Source organism: Vigna unguiculata, chromosome 11 (assembly GCF_037176805.1).
Source record: "Vigna unguiculata cultivar grain cowpea cultivar isolate G323 ecotype 2 chromosome 11, ASM3717680v1, whole genome shotgun sequence".
Classification (NCBI taxonomy): Eukaryota; Viridiplantae; Streptophyta; class Magnoliopsida; order Fabales; family Fabaceae; genus Vigna; species Vigna unguiculata.
Window position 1 is genome coordinate 34,503,604 of NC_140802.1, and position 21,760 is coordinate 34,525,363.

The 21,760-nt window shown below is 32.4% G+C and overlaps 1 pseudogene; it reads right to left on the minus strand.

Moving 5' to 3' along the window:
• Positions 1-11,753: 11,753 nt before the first annotated feature.
• LOC114170320 (stomatal closure-related actin-binding protein 1-like) lies at positions 11,754-21,544 on the minus strand (annotated as a pseudogene).
• Positions 21,545-21,760: the final 216 nt, after the last annotated feature.

Below are 21,760 nucleotides of genomic sequence, written 5' to 3' on the forward strand. Positions count from 1 at the left end.
GAGCCCGATGACCAAGATGGGTCAGACGGGTACAACGACTAAGAAGAGTCAGACGGGCCTAACAACCAAGACAAGTTGGACGTGCCCAATGACCCACACATGTCGGACGTGCTGACGACCTAGAGATACCAGCTCGACTGGGTAGTCGGGTCAACCCGTCCTATCTAAGTCCTCGATCCTATTTCCAAATTTATCATAAATTGAAAACATAATTAAGCATAAAATAAATATTGTTAAGATAAAATTCTATCTCATAAGAAATTTAATTGTTTATCCAAACAAGAAATTGAAATCTATGGTATTTTAATTTCTTTATCCAAACAAGTTATTTAGAAAATGAAGGAAATTTAATTGCAAGCAATTCAAATACAATGTATTTCAATTTCTTAACATTGTTGAAATGCTTCACCAAACACAAGGTCAAAGTATCTATATTGTATCATTCATTTAACTTTTGTATTATCATTTTATTTATCTAAAATTTTTTACCATGGGTGTAGTGCAATAAACAAACTAGAAGCTATGCACGTGGCTATTACGTCATGCAATGGATTTTAACCATTGTGCAAGGCGGTTATCAAAGTGATTGGGATGAGGTAATATCCTATATATATTTTCTTAGATATAAGAATATATATATATGTCTTCCTCAACTTTGTTTGGAAGATTAGTTAGTTTTTATTAACATTTGATATGTTTACATTACTTGAATTGTCTATCTATGTACATTTTTGGACTATATTGGTGTAATCACTAGTGCAATTTTGGGATTTGAAATCACATTACATTCTTCAGTTCTCGTGAAAGCAAAGCATATAACAACGAGGTGGTATTTTTGCAATTTTTGACAACTTTTCTGCCTCAGTTCACTATATAGCCGAAGCAAAAAATGGTTTTCTGCTTTGGTTCTCCAAGAATTGAAGCCTATAACTCTTTATGCTTAGGTTTCAAGAACCCAATGCCTATAAGTTTGCTCAAATTTCAAATTTGACACCTTTTTTTATTATTTTATGTGAGATATTGCCTCGAGTCATACAAAACCGAGGTCAAAAGCCCTTATATGCTTCAATTTTTTTTAAACCGAAGCCAAAAACATGCTTAATATATCAAAATTGCCACTCAAAGCATGGATTTGGGTGTTAGGTAAAATGGGAATCGAGTCAGATTTAGGCTTTTAGCCTCATTTAAATTGAACTGAGGCCATAAGTCTTATTTAGGGTTCAAAATCGCAATTTCCAAAGGCACACAACCATTGTTGTTCTTCTTCTTCCTCAAAGCATCGTTCTGCTTCTCTCGTTGGCAGTCACCTGCACGCCACCTCTACTCCTATTTTGGCAAGCCACATGTACGCCTCCTTCCCTCGCCAACCTCTGTCGCATCACCACTTTATCGCGACAAGCAACCTATTTTGACAAACAACCAAAAATGTGTGTTTAATTTACAAACAATTTTTCCTCCTCCCTTTTTTGTGATTGGGTTGCTTTTTTGCTTATTGTTTATATTTTTTTTTGTTTTTCTTTTATTTTTCTACTATTTTTTATGGTGTCTTGAGCTTTTGTGGTTGTGTTTTTGATCAAGTATTGTTGCATTGTGGTGGAACTGTGTAGATTTCAAAAACGTGGATATTGTTGCATCTTCTTCCATTGTCATTTTGTTTTAATGCTCCTAGGTTCCTAGGTTGCTATTTCTAATATGAGCCAATGATTTTGTAGTATGTTGTTTATTTGTTTTCTATTAGATATATATGTGATTAACTATTCGCTTAAATATATTATTTGATTTTCTTACATTGAGTTAGCCTTAGTTTTCTGTTTGAGATTTAATACGAAAAACATGTATTGTCTTTGAGTATTTTTTTTGAAGTTGTTGTTTTTTTTTTTTAAATTAACATAAGGGGAGACAAGGGTTAAATATGTTTTTGGTCCTTCAAGTTTCAGCGAAATTTGGAATTAGTCCCTCATCAAAACTTTTGACCAATTTAGTCCTTCATCTTTCAAAATGCGTGAATTTAGTCCTTTTAGCCAAATTTTGTTAAGTTTATCTGACGTTTCAAGCACATTTCATGATAGTATTTAAATTATTTACACTGTTTGACACATTTTTGTTTCAATGTTAACTTAAATACTATCATGAAATGCGCTTGAAACATCAAATAAACTTAACAAAATTTGGTTAAAAGGACTAAATTAACACATTTTGAAAGATGAAGGACTAAATTGGTATAAAGTTTTGATGGGGGACTAATTCCAAAATTCACTGACACTTGAGGGACCAAAAACATATTTAACCCGGGAGACAATACTAATAATTTATATGTATTGAATCTTGAATTGTTCGGTTGCACAATTTAAGAAGATTAATAATTTTTTATTAGTTTATTAGTGGATATATATTTTTTAATATGCTCATTTTAAAATTCCTGAATATTTTTCAACTATGTTTTGTATTCATCTTCGAGTGCATATTTGATTGTGGTTCATAATCACATTCATTTTTTGTAAATTGAAGACCAAGGTGAAAAGTTAGCAAAATCTCGTGAAATTTAAGATATATTTTTTAAAGTTAATATGTACTAATAAAATAAAAACAATGAATCTTATTCAAAAGGACAGGGTCACACCTTAAATACAAAAGCGTTGTAATCCTTCATTCAAAGATTATCGAAATTGTTCATGCAATTTTAGTATATATACATATGTATCAGGATTGAATTAATTCAGAATGCATATTGAATATGAGAAAGGATTAGAAGAATATATATAATTTGCGCAATGTAATGAAGGTAGAAATGATGATTAGGAAAAGTTTAGATGTACCCTTGTGTCAATTTTTTTGAATGGGAGAAAGTTGAATGCAACTGAAGTTAGGGAACATCTTAATTGTGAGGGTTTTCTTAGAAGTTATACAACATGGATCTGACATTGTGAATTAATAGACTTACCAATTGTTTCCCAAACTAAACATGATGTGGATTCTGCCATGGAAGACCGAATAGAAAAAGACAAATTAGAGGACAAGATTTAGGATGTTGGCCTAGAAGATGTTGCACAAGCGCATGTGTATGAGATAATGGCTACTAATGCGAAGACTCCATTGTATGTTGGTTCAACTAAGTTCATGCGATTATCAGCAATGTTAAGACTTATGAATTTGAAAGAGACCAATACGTGGATGAATAAGAGTTACAGATAATTGTTGGTGCTTTGGAATGGAATGCTTCTAGATTGAAATAAATTACCCACTTGTAATTATGATGCTAAGAAAATTCTTTGTCTGATGGGTATGGAGTACAAAAGGATACTTGCATGTCCTAATGATTGCATATTATATAGGAAAGAATTTGAAGATTTAAAAAAAAAAGTCCAAAGTGTGGGTTATCACGGTACAAGAAGAAAACCAACAGTAAAGATACTGGTCAAATAGAAAAGGAAGGTCTTACTTTGAAAGTAGTCTAGTACATTACAATCGTGCATAGACATAAGCGTCTGTTTGCGAATCCAAAAGACGCTAAAAACCTAAGATGACATGCAAATGAGAGAAGAAGTGATGGACTACTTTGTCATCTAAATGATTCAATGCAATGGAAAAATATTGGTCATGAATTTCTCTTGTTTGGACAAGAATGTAGAAATGTTTCGTTTGGTTTAGCTATCGATGGAATGAATCCATTTGGTAATTTAAGTATCAACCATAGTTGTTGGTCCGTTATATTATTCATTTACAACTTATCTCTTGGGTTGTGCATGAAGAGAAAATACATGATGCTTTTTGTGACGATATATGGTCCAAGACAACTTGGAAATGACAAAGATGTATATCTCAGTCTACTAGTTGCAGACTTGAAGTTGTTGTGGGTTGATATTTGATGTTGTTGCTTCTAAAACTTTCATGATGCATGCAATTTTATTTTGCACCATTAATGACTTTCCATCTTACGGTAGTTTGTAATGATACAATGTCAAGGGTCATAAAGAATGTTATATGTGTGAAACAAAGCATTGTATCTCATCAATAAACAAATGAATGAAAGATCGTATATATACGCCATCAAAGGTTTTTACAAGCTAATCATAATTATCAAAGGTTAAAGAAAGCATTCAACGAACATCAAGAGAATGACGAAGCACCAATTCCATTGATTGGCCTTCAAATTCATGGAAAAGTTAATAAAGAACATCATGTATTTGGAAGAAAAAAAGTCAGTATTCTGTGATCTTCCATACTGGTCGAAGTTACAAGTTATGCATTGCGTAGATGTGATCCATGTAGAGAAGAATATGTGTGATAACTTGATTGGTACTCTACTTAACATTCAGGGAAAGACAAAAGATGAAGTAAATGCTCGTTTGGATTTGGTTGAAATGAAGATCCGAGAAAACTTGGTACTAAGGGAGGTTGGGAGGCGTACTTATTTGCCCCTTACATGTTACACCATGTCCAAACAAGAGAAGATAAGTTTTTGCTTTTGCCTAAAAGGTGTCAAGGTACCTCAAAGATACTCTTCAAATATTAAGAGTTTAGTGTCGATGCAAGACTTAAAGCTTGTTGGCCTAAAGTCTCACGATTGCCACATCGTAATGAAACAATTATTATTGGTGGTTATACATGGAATTTTACTAAAAAGTATTAGACAAACTATAACTTGTTTGTGTTCATTTTTTTCTTCAATTTGTAGTGAAGTAATTGATCTTGTAAAGTTATATGAACTTCAAGGCGAAATTGTTATCATTTTGTGTCAGTTGGAGATGTTTTTCCCTCCATCATGGTACATGTACTTGTTATTTGGTAAGAGAAATCAAGGTTCGTGGACTAGTATACTTCAGATGGATGTATCCTTTATATGAAGATTTTGAATAGGTATTTGAAAGATTAATATCATCTAGAAGCTTTAATGATTGAAAGGTATATTTCTAAAGAAAGTATCAATTTTTGTTTATATTACATGACGAAAGCAAATCCGATAGGAGTTTCTCGCATGTTGAACATGTAAGTAAGAGCATATGAGTTGTGAATGTGGTTAGCAAAGATCACGAAGAATTGTTGCAAGCACGTCTATACATATTGAACAACACAAATGAGGAGATCCCTTATTGATCTACACACAAAGACATTGTGAAAGAGAACAATCAAAGACAATCAAAGAAGTGACAATTGATGGAGCATAACAAAACATTCATGGCTTGGTTTAAATTTAAGGTTTTGGAATATTTTGAATCCTCTAAGACTTTGATATGGTTAGCAAATGGGTTAAATTTTGATGTCATATGTTGCACGATTTATGAAATTAATAATTGTTCATTCTATACGAGGTCTTTGGATGATAAAAGTATAGTACAAAATAGTGCAATCAATCTTGAAGTTGAGTTGCTACAATTTTCCACATCTAAAGATTAAAATCTTATATTTGGCTCACTGACATACTATGGTATAATAGAAGAGATATGAGAGGATGATTATACCATGTTTAATATTTCTTTATTCAAATGTAAGTGGGTTGACAATAAGAGTAGTGTCAAAATGGATGAATTAGGAATGACTTCAGTTGATTTTTGGAAGGTGGATTATCGAGACAAGCCATTTATCATGACACAACAAGCACCTCAAGTTTTTTATGTAAAAGATCTTACGTCTAAACATTGGTTTGTCACTTTTCAAGGCAAAAACTAAATTCATGTTAATGAAGAGAATTTGAGTAATCTTAATATTGGGGGCAACCATACTACAAAAAATAATGGAATTACTGACGAAATTTTACCGACAGATTATTCTATCGGTAAAAGGAGCGGGGAATTTTCCACCCAAATTTGTATTGCTGACGGATTATTCCATCAGTAAAATTTATCGATAACTTAAAATTTGTTGGTAAAATTTGTCGATAATTTAAATATTTTTTATCGATGAATTTGCGGTAAATTTCTCGCCCAAATTTGTATTGTTGATGGATTATTTTAGTCGGTAAAATTCATCAGTACTTCCATAACTTAAAATTCATCGGTAAAATTCGTCGATAATTTAAAAGAAGGATGATACATATGGGAAATTTCTCGCCCAAAGTTCACCTTAAAAGAAGACAAGAAGAAGAAGAAGAAGAAGAATAAGAAGAAGAAGGGGACGACGTGGCGATGGCGACGGCGACGATGACAAAAAAAGGAAAGAGGGAGGAGGAAGATGAACAGTGCGTGTTATTTACCGACAGATTTTTTGGTAATATACATATGACCAATCCATAACTTTATGTATGAATTTCATATTCTTATACAATCTTACTTGTTTTGTTAAATAATCTTTTATATGTGATTTAATATGTTTGTTATTAATGTTTTGTGCGTTTTTCTTTTAACAAATATATGGTTAAACATCATAATTCATCAAAGGATGAAGGACGTAATGGAGACCTACCAAATAGGTAACTATGTTGAGATAACTCTTAATGAGAATAGCTAATGGTGAGAAAACAACTATCTATATTAACGTCAACATTGGTATAGCTTCAAGTTCTCATGCGAAAGTCTTTATAAGCTATTTATGAGTATTGGCACGGGACAAAATATCCATCCTTACTCCATCTTTCGATCATGTGACTGAAGTTGATCAGAACATGATACGACATGATTTATTGGTAAATAATATTAATTTTATTGAATTTATTGATAATTTGTTAAATACTTTTGATCTGCATTTTCTATATTGCAGATGACATTTGACATTCCAAAATGTGGTGACGTTTAGACATAAATGATTCTGATCAGTGGTTGAGAAATTTTGTGGATTTAACATAAAATTGACATCTAGGTATGTATTTTGAGCAAAAAAGAATGAACATTCTTAAGTCAAATACAAAGCAATTGATGAAGACACTTATTGTCCATTTGTTGAGCTTCGTACATGTGAGGAATGATAAGTATGTTTATTTCAAATAATCAATTATTTAATTGATAATTGTGTATAGGAAAAGAGAAAAAAGGCCCAAGGGATAAGTACTTAAAATAAAATCCCACATTTATTGTCTCATGGTGGGTATAGAAAACTTGAAGAAAAGATAAAGACAAAAATCCCACATTTATTGTCTCATGGTGCCTCCTCTTGTCAATCTTCATGCATCTGATGCAAAAAATAAGTAAGAATGTGAATGAAAGGGTTATGCGCAAGTTCCAGCAATAGTTCGAGAGTTATGGCATTCGTCCACAATTATCTCCTCCACTAGAAGCACCGGTGCCTCTCACGGGTAAAAATAACAAACTTTTTTTCTATAAGTTACGGATTAAATAATTGTTATTTAATAAAATAATTGAACAATATTAATAAAACATTGACACGTTACCAAATGTTATCTATAGTGTACTTCATTATGTTGTCCCTTATATTGTTTCATAAGTGTACTTTGTTAACTTGTGAATATAATATGTGATTTTAAGGTATAACAATGAATTTATTTTCTTCTAAGGCGTCAATGGAAGCTACTTGTGGTTTCCTTGAAGAAGAACCTTGCTATGTGATTTTTCTCATTGCATCGCTCCCCCTATCTTAAACAAGTAATAGATTGGTAATAACCCCAATGTCATGAACATTCTTTCTTATATAAAAGTATCCTAACACAATCTCTTTATCATAGTTCAATTGTTAGACATAACATGTTGTTAGGGAGATCAACAAGTAAGACAAAAAATCTTTCATGGTTGTCCCCCAGGTTTGGTATTTTGGTCCTTATGTTTATAATTGTTTCATTTGGTTTTCTTCCTTAATTATTTATAATTGTGCTTATAGATTGTAATGTAATTAAAAAACCTCCTCATATGAGTGCGATTACTATGTAATGCATGGATGACAACCATTGTTTGTGCTCGTATTACAACTAATTGGTAAACATTCATATATATATATATATATATTTGCATTAAAACAAATATTTTGCAACAATGTCTTTCTATATACTAATTCAAGTCAATATCTTAATTTGCAAACATTCAAACGTACTACCGTTATACTTATAATTGAAATGTATAATAGTATTTAGGAAATTTTTACTTGTACACTAGTGCATGAAAGGGATTTGGCAACAGTTATTTTTGCCATTCTTCATTGGTTCCAGAATCGAGACATATTAGGACGAGGCCAAATGGGGTCAGCTTTTGGTCTCGGATGTGAACCGAAGTAGAAACCCCCACATTCTACCTCGGTTCTTATGAGAATTGAAGCCATATTGTGCGATAGAAAATAAACCCTATGTTCTTCCGCCACCCCTGAATCACCATGGCGGCCACAATTCTTCATGGTATGGAACAATCAAACAATGAGGTTAAGGTCACGATAGAGGAAGTTCTCGTGCCGTATACTTTAGTTCATGTGCCAACTTATGAGGTATATACTATGGCACAAGCATTTCAAGGTTTCCTCGTCTGGCCTACAGATTTGGTTGATTCTAATTCTGACCCCCCCTCCCCACTTGTTACAAACTCTCAAACTCACCATATACTAAATTTTATAGTTTACATGTTATTTACATTCAACATTAAATTGTAATCCATTTAAACTCAATTACATCGACAGGAAAGTCCTCAACCCAAGAAGATTGCTCTATCTTTGGATGACCCTCTTGGTGCATTACACCAACTTGTTGAAATCATAACTAATAAGTCGATGTAGATTCCTTGCGATTCTAATGTTTTTGGGAGAGACCTTTGCATCCTACTATACTTACATAAACAAGATGTCTTAGAGATTCCACCAGGGAAAGAAGAGATGAATATTGCCATTATTCAGTTATGGACGATGTGAGCCTTTGATTTATTACCATTATTTGATTGATTTTTGTAGTTACTTATATAAAATCAATTTTGTGTTTAGATATATGTGTTGTGTCACTAACAATACGTGGCTGAATGATGAATATACCTTAAGTTTGAAACGAAAGCTGAATGACAAAAATAACCCTGACCAACACCATTTTCTACATTAATGAATTTGTTGAAATTTTGACAAGTTTTGGATTAAAACGAAATTGTAAATGTTGCATCTAAAAGATATATCATGTTTAACGAAAATTATATAAGACCATCATTATTATCCTAATTACAACAATATATATGGTTATGACCTTTGTTATCTTGCAAATGTAATTATAACTTCTCATAATAACTAATATGTTTTTTTATTTTATTAAACCATGGATATTTTAAATTAGTCATATAATAAAATTAATTCATTCTAAGTGTTTATGCTCGACAATAATATTATAAATTAATTACATACTAGAATTAATTCATTAATTCATTCTAAGTTCGATAACATAAGATGAAATACATTGAATAGGAAATTGTAAATAAATATTTCTTTCTTAAAACTTTAAAGAACTTAATTGTTCTAGATGGTTATTATAGCAACATTAGTAGATGTGTAGATATCAAACAATGTAAGCTTGGTGGATTAAAAAGTCATGCTGACATGTTTTGATGGAGCAACTTCTACCTTGGGCAATGAGAATGACACTTCCCAAAGAAGAATGCTCTATTTTGATTGATTTATCTATGTTCTTTTGACACTTCCCATATGTTGGAAAACCAGTTGAGGGTTTTACTTATTTCACTTTATCTGCAGAGGAAAAGTTTCAAGCACATCGTCATGTGCTAACTAACTGCACCATAGTTGACCCATTTCGAGAGTAAGTATTTATGTTTATTTTTATAATTGGTTTTTCCTTCAATATTAGATTATATGTTTTATATGATTCACATAAAGACTTTAGAGACCCTTTACATAGACAACTAAGAAGTCGCAAAAGATCATCCTCTATGATAGACAAAAGGGTTCATAGGAAATTTGCAGAGTGGTTTTCACGTTGTGTCTGTATATTTTTTGTGATAGACATGATCTTTGATTTATATATATTATTAAAATATTAAGTATATCTTTGAATATTAAGTATTTTGTTTTGTTTTAGATAATGATTGAATGAATTGCCATCCATTCATATGATTTAAAATTCTTAGCTATGGGTCTAATTGATTGTGTAAAGCGATATACATGTACATTTACATCAGAGAAACAAGTACAACATGGGTGAAAATGATGTTGATAATTTTTATGAATCTAAACCATTTGAACAACAAAACTTAGAATTATTATTTCCAAGAGAGGAGGGCAATATACAACAAACAAGGTAATTGATGAGTTTTCCTTCATTCACACTCATACATTATTAGCTTTTGATGAAACTGACGTTAGCTATAGGAAAGGGAGAGAGGTTAAAAACAGTTTTAAAATATAGGTTAAATTATACCTTTGGTCCCCATTTTCGTAGCAAAATATCAATTTGGTCCCTCTATTTTTTTTATCTCAATTTCATCCCTATTTTGGGAAATTTAATGCAATCAAGTGTTTTCCATTAGTGGTGTAGTAACGGCGTTCAATGGGGTGCCACGTGTCACTTCTTAGATTTTTTTAATTTTTATTTATTTATTTTTGAATTTCTTTTATTTCTTTTTTAAAAATTTTCTTAAAAAATAAAATTTGACACGTGTCAAGTTAACATCGTGCCACGTGGCAGTGATAGTGCCATGTGTCACTATTATGTCAAGTGTCATTTTCTCATTCTCAATTTGATCCCTATATTTTAATTTTTGTCTCAATTCAGTTCCAATTTTTGTAAAAATTCTGCAATTTCGTCCTCCTCTAAATTGAAACAAAAATTATTTTTTTTAATAAATGTTATAGAAATATTTTTAGTAAATTTAATATTTTTTATTAAATTTGATATTTTATTCAAATTGATATTTTAATTATATATTTTTAACAAAACTAAGTTTATTTAAATTTGTTTCACATTCAACTTTACTTAAAATTGTTTTCAAATTTTAAATTTATTTGTTTTTCATTGTTACATAAACTAGTTAATTTTTTTTAACATTTATATAATTGTTATTTTTACACCACCTCAAATATTTGTATAGAAATTATTGACTTTTACACATTTTAAAAATATACAATTTATTTAAAATATAAATTCAAATAAAAAACAATATTAAAGTATGATGGAATAAAATATCAATATAATTTATGATACGTGGCACTCACTACAAAAAAAGTGAACATTTGTGACGGTTAAAAACCGATTTCTGACGGTTAAAAAAACCGTCAAAATTACGCATGTCAAAAATAGATTTTGACAGAAAAAATCTAACCGCTGGTATTGCTGTCAAAAACGAAAAAGAAATTACTAGCGGTCAAAAACCGCTACAAAATTTACTTATATTTTTTGATATTTTATCATATTTTGACGGTTAAAAATCACCACAAAATATATCAGATTTTAATGGTTAAAAACTGTCACAAAATATATATCACATTTTTAAATATATATATATATATATATATATATATATATATATATATATATAAATGTGATATATATTTTGTAGTGGTTGTTAACCGTAAAAATCTTTTATATATATATATATATATATATATATATATATATATATATATATATATATATATATATGATTCAGACCACAAGGTGTGAATCACTACAAGTTAAACCAATATTATAAGGAAGATTTCAAGTGTTTAAATAACACTTACGGTAATAATACAAGGTAGAAAACTCATAATTACAAGGGTGGGAAAAAGTTGTAAGGAGACTCATGATGTCCCTAGATGAGCTCTGTCATCTGGTTGTCATTATTTGTAGTTTAAATTTAACAATAGTGGCCAAAAAGAGAAAGAGAAAAGATGAATTTGAAATCCTAACCAATGTGTTAAGTTTCAAAAGGACATACATTACAGTTTAATGCAAATCTCCTTGCAAGCATGATGGCAGCATTCCTTTCTCTCTCTGATTCAAAAGCTAATACAAAAGAATGTCCTTGCTTTGGCTGCCAAAAAACTCCCTGTGTTGTTGCATTTCCACCCCCTCTAACACCACAAAGCTAAGGAAAGCAAGATCAAAGAAATATGGTCAACCAAATTTCAATTTATCATTAGTTACATGTAGAAAAGAAGAAGATAAGAGCACAAGAATAAATGCATTTTCATGTGCACACAGATGGAATCGGATAATTCAATGCACAAGGTATATATATCAGCAAGTGAGTAACATAATGTATAGAATGAGTGCAAGAAAGATGTTGGAGCATTGAGTTGCTTTGCTTTTCACAATCTAAACATAGATGGTATCAACAATTTTAAATACCTACATTGAACTTGAATAGTATTCTTTGGCAATTGTGGTCTTTCCTTTGCAGAGTTTTGTCCTCATCTTTCCAACATGAAGCACATGAATAGATTCAGTTGGGGTGAACCATTCATTTGAGTTACAACTACCTGAAAAAGTAATCAAGGAAACTACAATATTCTTATCATGTACTATAATCTGACTAGATTTGACTTCTAAACTTTATTTTGGAATGTGAAGAACAAAGCACAAGATAACAACAACCTATGAAACCATACACCTTTGGGTCAAAAAACAGCTCAACATAATAAGGCACGCATGTAAATAAAAGTTAAAAGGAACAGAACAACATACGTTAAATTTAGTATCATGTTTGCGCACAAGTGCCTCAACATAGGTTCCCAAACCAGCAACTGCATGAGAATACAGAAGAAATTTAAGCTAAACATGACTGCACAGAAAAACATGTCTCAATATCTTAAAAGAACATATAAGAAAACAACTTTATTTTTTTAAAATAGCAACTTGTACCGAAGCAATGTCTGTCAGTGACTACTACTAATGCAAATGAGGATATGTCATATTGAAAGCAGACCTGGATCTATTGGACCAGCAGTTGAAAGTGTGAGATGCTCACTTTCTGAAATAACATCAGCTTTGCAATACACGTCCAACATCAAAAGTCTCGGGCGTAAACTGATTTGGTTGCTCCTGAGAAAGTTATATTATATGATAAGGGAAGATATAAATGAGTCTTTGTAACTTTTTCCAGCAGCAACTAAACCTCCCAGTGCAAACCAGGAACAGTAAGTGAAGCAAACTACCCAATTCCCATACCAACAACCATCTTCTAATTGTCATTTTTCAATGAATGTGATAGGTATCCAGACTCAGACAGATATGTATAATCCCTGTATGATCTTATTGTGGCTATTGTTCTTTCAATTGAATAACAACAGTAACAACAAACTCTTACAACTTTAAAGGTCTTTCGAGAGGACCCCTTCTCTCCCTAACTCCAACACTCCAAAAAAATTAAAAAAACCTCCTTACCAATCCTAAAACACAGACTATTTATATTAGTTTGTTACACAATTATAACTGCAGGAGGTTATAACTACAGGAGGTTATAACTGCCTCTCTGCTTTATTTCTCCTTGTGAAGACCTTGCCACTAAACCTATCAGAATGCTACTGCTTTACCAATGAAATTCTCAATCTCTTCCTTCCTATGCTCTAGATAAAGCTTTTTAAACAACACCAGAACTTCAATTGATGATGCAATGCATTCAACATACTCATGCTGAACTACTATGTCAACAAAGAACTCCGTCGAATTAAGTCGCTGGTAAGTAATCACAAACTTATTAATTAATCCATTATTAAAAATGATTAACAAAACTTTTTTTTTTAATTAATATAACACTTACTTCTAACCATTCCTGAGCTCTTGCTGGCTCCCATGCAGCCATACCTTCATTTGCACTCTATAGTAATTAAAGTAATAAAATGAATTCAAAAATTAAGTATTACATATTTTAAAGTTATAGAGAAAAATATGTATAATTGAATAATACTCAGCTACAGTGACAGTATAAGACTGACTGAACATATAACTTTTGAGGTTCCATTTTTTCTCCCACAATCTCTTCTGGCAACACCGATAAAAGTAAACAACACTGAAACATAGGATAATTAATTAATTCGTTAGGTTAAGATGTGTGCTTGCTTTGTACATGAAACTTTTTAACAAAACAAAACTAAAAATTACGTGACCTTAAATAAGTACTATTAATTACCTTTAAACATTCTGCACTAGTATCAGAAACTTGCCAGGCTTGGTCTCTATCTGCCAGGGCCCATGACCTCTTACATATATAACGATACATACTCTTAAAATCTCCTGAAGGATTTTCCGTTACCTATAAAATTATAATGTCAACATTTTTTGTGCTTGATAAAACTAATATTCAATACAAAAATTGTTTTGAAATTAACTACAATTTTTTATTAGTTATATATAATATATAATTGCTTGAACCAAGTAATTATTTTCGTTTATTTAATTTGCCAGTCATGATTTCAATTAAACCTATATATGGGTCCAAAATAATTTGTTAGGTGAATTATACATTATAAAATAGTTTGAGTCTAACTAAATTAATCATTAGTATTTAAACAATATAAGTAGTTACATTGAGATGAAAAATGTTAAACAGATTATAGGTATATAACTTTCTATAAATACTAAAGGATAGAATTTGCATAATCATAACTGTTATTTGCCTTCCGGGAAAGTGACCAATAATAGGAAATGCAATACAATAAGTTGAAGAAATGCATAAATCAAGAGCCAGCCAAATTGCTAGTTGAAAAAAATAAAATAAAACAGAAAAACTACCTGATATAAGTTCTTTTTTTGCACCATCAGATGATACACGATACCACTGAATTGAACATTTAGAAACTTCAGGAGCATTATCAGAAGCAAGGTTGAATTTGAAAGTAAGAACCTAAGGTTTCATTCCCTTCAAGTTCAGATACTGTCTAGTCTTCTCTGCAAGTTGAGCCCTCAATGCTCGAAGTTCATGTTCCATATCCATGACCTAGAATTCAATCAACATCAATATAATCATTTATCTTAAATAACTTAATAAAAATTTTAACAATATGGAAAAAAGAAGTCTAGGAAAATAAAGGAAAGAAAGTTAATTCAACAAAGAAGAACAATCAAGATATTGGCACACCTAAGAAAAATGGAACCCAGAAAAAGAGAAGGCAATGGAAATAGCAATTAGATGACAGAAAAATTAGGTACATGTGTAGGCGTTCATATATACCTTGCTTGGCTGATGCAGGATTTTTATTCTTCAAGCCTCTTGAACTTCCTTCATCAATTGTTCCATGTCCTAAAAGATACAACCATTTTTTGTTGAAATGATTATTACTAAATTATGATAGACCAACAGTATTTGGTTCATCGGATAAAAGAGAAGAGAAAGCAAAAACACTTGAGTGGGAATGGCAAACAATGCAAAGAAAGGAGAAGCAGTAGCTCAACTACTCAAGGGTATCACATTAAAACAATAATCAAAAAGAGCCTCTTTGTATAAACTTTTCGACAAGCGCTTATTACAAACTCCCTATAATAAAACATGACAAATGACAAGTAAATAGCACAAACTTGTTTCCTAGAGGCTTGAGACATTCTCTCGTGTTCTTGTAGTGCCTCTTCCACTCTTTGAACTACTACTCTGGCATCCTCTATTTCAGCACGAGCAAAAGCTCTTTCTTCATCAACAAGTTTCTTAGCATCTTCAGAAGCCTAGAAATTAAATGAACTATCAACATTTGAAAAGGAATTTCTTTATGCAGCTATGGAAAAAATATTTCATAACACAGAAACTAGTGTATTTATGGAGTTATATAGTTAATATCCAACATTCTGGTCTACAACAGAAGTACAGTAATGTGTTGCTCAATTCATGTAATTATTAATCCACCACCATAAACTAGTAATTATTAATCCATACCTTCCAATTTAACAAGTACTTGTACGATGGGAATAACAATAGCAGGTGTTATATAGCTGGAGTGTAGAAAATAGGGAAGGGGTAGAAAAATGAAACTGATAACTATTCAAAAATACCAAGTTCTGTAACCAACAAAAAAAGTTTGAATGATGAATCCCAAGTACACCTCTCAATTACATAATAAAACCTTTAATTAAAAACACAAGTTTAGTAGCTACAAGGTTACCTGAAAATTCTGAAACTTATGGTAGCCCAAAGTGCTCTAGATGAAAAGCTAGAGAACTAAGGACCTGGAGAAAGGCCTGTAAAATAACAAAATTACCAAAACTCAGAATTTGAAGCAATAATGGTAATAACAACAACGAGATCTTCACTAGGAAACTAAAAAAAGAGTAACATCTGTTAGTTTTGAAATGGTTGAAAAGCCAAGAAGGGGGGTTGAATTGGCTAGTTAAAACTTTAGGCTATTTTTGCAAGCTAAAAACCTCCTTTAATTGAATCAAATAGATCACCAAGTTAGGATGCAAACAGTACTGAACTGTACACTTTCAGTCGATCAAAAACAGAGTTAACAGATTGATTTTACTAAACAGATTTTGTTCTGGTATAATCAATCGATTGAAATTGAAAAACAGTCGACTGAAATACTGGGAAAAATGCAGAAATGTGAATTTGAATTTTAAACCAGAAACAATGCTCAAGAATGATCAAGATCAGTTCCAAATGATTATACAAACATGCTCAATGCTTCAGATGCTATGAAAACATGTAAGAACATGATAAAGATGATTAAATCACAAGTTCTTGAAACTTTAAAATGAAAATGCAAGAGAGAAAGGTTAGAGAAGAGAGGACACCACAAATTTTTATACTGGTTCACTCAAACCTAAGCTACATCCAATTTGTCAAGGCAACCTGAGCTTGACTTTGCACTATTTCAAAAGTTTTACAAAGAATCCACCCTTACACTTCCAAAATATGCAAAAACACCACAAAAGACTCTTGAATCACACAAGAATCACACCAGCACAGCAAGAACCCTCTTGCAGACCTGGAAAACCACCAGGCACACACACAAAACTTGAGAAAGATCAAACCTTAGTGGTAGCACAGCCTTGCCTACCACAAACCACTTTCTCCAAGCTTCAAACCAAGCCAAAAACTTCAAGAATTGATCCAAGATCAATCTTCAACAACTGCAACACCTATGATCACGAAGGAGAGAGTTTCCACAAGTTTCCAGAACCAAATCATGCTCTAAAATGATGAACAGACCTCTCTTTCGAAAACCACAGCTTTTATAGTCAAACTGTTACGAAATTCAACAGGTTGATTTTCAAATCAATCGGTTGATTTCACTTGACTTAAGTGAAATCAGTCGATTAAAAACCAAATCAACTGATTGAATTTGTTGCAGTTTAAGACTACTGCAGCCAACCTTTTAACCTGTTAAAAAGTCATTCAACAAATTAAAAGAGACATTTTAACCTGTTGAAAAGCCATTCAACAGATTAAAAACACACCAAAGACCAAACTACATCTAATTAATGCTTTAAGGTCTACAACATGAATTAAAAACAACAAGTACACTTTCTTAATGATGTAACTACATGGAGAGCACATGTTTCAGCCTTGATCACCATGGATATCATCAAATCTCCTTTCCTTCATCAATGTAGGCTTCATTCCAATGTCTATGGCTTCAAGATAGTTCAAAAGAGCTTCATTCAATCTTCATCAAATCTTCAAGAAGCAAACCACCTTGGCTTCTTATGTCAACAACATCAACATCTAGCCATGGAAGCACATTTCACAATTTCCAAGGATATTCAACTATGAAAGGAAATTCACTTTTGACATTGGAGAACAGAGTAACCATAAACATAACATCATGTACACACAGAACAGATTAACCTAAGAGGAAAAATGTACCTTAAAATGCACGAATTCATGCTTGAGAAGACGAACATGGTGATCATCCCACCTCTGAAAATGGCGTTCACGATCCTCTATGAACAAATAAAATGTCCTCTCTATATCCCCCCACACAACCAACTATATTACCATAAGACAAGTCGAGTTCCTTCAAATCTTTGAAGACAAAAAATCCAAGTAATTTATATATTGTTCGTAAGAATTCCACTTGGCAACAAAAAGATCGAGTTGAACCACTCTCCCTATGGAGGATTTGCACTGCACTCCATAACATTCATAACAATCTGTTTCAACTTTCCAAGAGAAATCATTGTCGAAATAGGAACATAAGCCCAAAAGTGCTTCTCTCTCTACAACTTGAATCATTATAGGTAGCTCCTTAAGAAAATGAAACAAATTAGAAATCTAAATCAGAATTACCTACATCCCTTGGAGTTGTTTCCCACTATTCGTTGCCTCACATTCTTCTTCGTTGTTGTTGCGAATGTTGAAGCTCATGTGAACTGAATAGTACAGCTTTGTTTCATCAATGAAGGCAAATTTCACCTTTCCTTTCTCGTATTATTCCAAAATTCAAAGAAATTAACAACAACAAAAACTTAACCCTAAATTACATAGGTGAGAGAATGAAATATACTACTTGTGCTCATACAAGAATTGACAACCGCGAATAAAGTAGGCATCGCAAATGGAGGGAAAAAAAACCTAGAATTAGACAATGACGTCAGAAGCACCACTTACCAGAGAGACAAAACACGGAAACAATGAATGAGCAATGAGGAGACTGAACTAGGAGATGTAGCGATGAAGGAGACTAGGCGGTGAGTGGTGTCGCCGTTGTGGTGAAGATCTTGATCTCGCTGACAATAGTAGAAGTGGTGGTCGACGAGTGAGGAAGATTACGATGAAAAGAAGCTTTAAAAAATAAAAGACTCACTAATTAAGTTTAAAATAATATAATTGACGGATTGTGACGGTTAAAGAAAAGTATCAGAAATAAAAATATTTTTAGTAGTTTATTTAACCGCTATAAACCGATCGTCAATAAAAAATATTTTTTTTAGTGACTGTCACTACCATATCACATTGTCACTGTCACGTGGCACGATGTCAGTTTGATACGTGGCAAATTTTTAATTTTTTTTAATTTAAAAAAAATAAAAAAAAAATTCAAAAAATTCATAAACTGACACATGGCACCTCATCTAACGTCGTTACTATACCATTAACGGAAATGACTTGATTGCATCAAATTTTCAAAAATAGAAACTAAATTGAGATTAAAAAAAATAGAGAGACCAAATTAATATTTTGTTTTGAAAATAGGGACCAAAAGTATAATTTAACCTAACATGTTGTGAAAAACTTTTCTCAATGTACTGTCAATTACACACTCAAAGGGGATCATGTAGTGATTTTAAAATATATTTACAAATATTCTCATTTACGGTCAATATTAGATGCGTACGGAAGAATAGTGTAATAATTTTAAAATTTGCTTACCGATATTTTCATAAACATTTCACAAGATTAAACAAGGGTTTATATAAGTGATAGAAAGTAGTGAATATTTTTCTTAGTAGGAGTTTATATTGGTTCCATTAAATTTGTACAATATATATTTAGTTTTTCTTTGACGAAGGTTCCGTAATTGAAAATGATTATAGATATTACTTACGTTCCTGGTATTTATTTTTTTCTTCTAAGATCAAATATTTGGTATTATGAAACTTATAAATGCGCATATAAAATCAGGATGGCTATATTACAATAACTTTCTCTATTTTTCTTGAGCTTGCGTTTGTCGCTTTATTAGACTTCATTTTGTTCTTTTTGTGTTTAAATAATACAAGTGTAGCCTTTCTTTACACCGCATCCAAGATTTACGTTTGCTTGTTCATTTATAATAAACTTTTGCATGCTAAATAAAATATATATCATCAAACTCTAATAAATATAAGTACTGAATCGAGACCTTTTCACTATTAAAACTAAGTCCATTTCTTGTTTGCATCTAAAATAATTCGATCATGTAGAACTTACATAGCTTTTAGATTGGAGATGTAGAGACCACCTAAAGTTGATTACTACTCCTTGTTGATTTTAATGTGTTTGTTTTATTTTTTTCAAGACCACCTGAAGACGAAGAAAACATCAACCAAAAATATTAGTTTGGATGTATACACCACTCATAAATCTTTTTCTACATGGGACTCTAACGTCATATTTAATAGATAAACTTAATTAAACGGAACATCACACAATATAATATTAAGAGTAAAGTCTCGGAGTATAAACACTATGTCGCAACTGAAATCGCGACGGGAAGACAACCTAAAAAAGAAAACGGGTTTAAAAAAGATTTGGGAGTCGCCACCATAGTTATTCTGGAAAAACTATGGAAAACCATGAAAATAAAATAAGTTTGCGAAAAACCAGATTTTGGATCTGGGAGTCGGTTACGTGTAAGGAAGGTGTTAGCACCTTACTGCGCCCGCCCGAGGACGGTACCTTTAATTAAAAATGCAAAGCTGATGTGATTTTCAAAATATTAATTTTCCCCAAAAATAATAAGACAAAAATGTTAAGAGAAACAAAATATTATTATTTTTTTAATTTTTTGGGCCCGACAAGGATTGACCTTGGTCCTACGTATTCTCATTTAAAGTGAGAAATCAGGGTTACGTAGTTCTTTAAAAGATATTTGAAAAATAATTGAGAAAAAAGATTTGATTTTTTTAGAGGTGAACCTGACAAGGACTGACTTTGCTCCTACGTATCTCACGGTCGAAAATCAAGGATCACGTAGTTCTTAAAAAGATATCTTGTTTAAAAACGTTGATGATTTTATATTTTGAAATCTTATATATATTTTTTTTGGTGTTTTTTGAATTATTTAAGAACATGTGTCATACGATGCGAGCGATCGGACAAACACTAAAATATAAAGAAAACTATTTTTGGTTTTTTGGTATTTTGAAAATGAGTGTCACACGGTGCGGGCGACCGGACAGACACAATAAAGCAAAAGAAAATATTTTTCATTTTTTAGATTTTTCTATTTTTTGTAATTTTTATAATTTTCAAAAATATTTTCTAAAATAAAAATAAAATAAATAAATAAATAAATAAAAGGATGAAATTATTTAAGAAGGATAAAAGTGGAAAACAAAATATAGGGTACATGAGTGATTAGTGGGGGTGCCCTAAGTAAACATAACAACATGCCCAAAAACAATAGACAAAAGTATGGGGTGCATGAGTATCACATGTGGGGGTGCACGAAGAAAAGAAAGAAAAAAACATAACATGGCATATGGAGGTGGATGAGGTAAAAACAAGGGTGCATGTGGTAATGGAGGGGGTGCGAAGAATAAGTTGAAGGTGCAGGAAGCAAGGAAGAGACAGGGCCAAAAAGGTAATAACGCGTATTGGGGGTGTGGACTTAGTAAAAGAAGGGGCTACACAAGCAGATCAAATGAAATGGAAACAGCCAAACGCAAATAGGGGAAGATGATCACTTAACCCTAATCTCCCTCCTTCTCAAAATCGAAGAACGAGACCCTCCTCTCCACTCACGCCTGGAACCAAAAACATCACCAAACCTCATCAATGCCGCACCCATTCCGGCGGACCAGGGACACCGGCGACGACCACCACTCACCGGCGACACACCTCTTTTTTCCTTTCCTCCAACGCGCGAGATAGGGGCTGCACTGATCCCCTTCACGACCTCGACGTCTCACCTGCCGAAGACCGCCGTCAGCGGTTCCAGCCGCCGTTGACGCCCACGCCAGCGCCCCCTCGCCCCCATCCTCTCCCGCACGAAAGAGAAGCACGCGAGGACTGCCGTGCCAGCCACCGCGATTGGGTCTGCGACCATCACGCGACCACGCTCCTCCATTCATGGCTCCGAATCGCGGGCGGCCTCGCCGCCGGTGAGGGTTTCTGCTCCTCTGTTCGTATGTGTGCTATGGTTGGACGTGGCTGATTGGAAAAAATGAAACAGGAATATTCGGCACTGGAATGGGGTCCTGGGATGGGTTCTGGTTCTCTGCTATTTTATTTTGGGTTTTTTTGTGCAGATTTGTGATGGAGATGGTGATGGAAGAATGAAGGCGAAA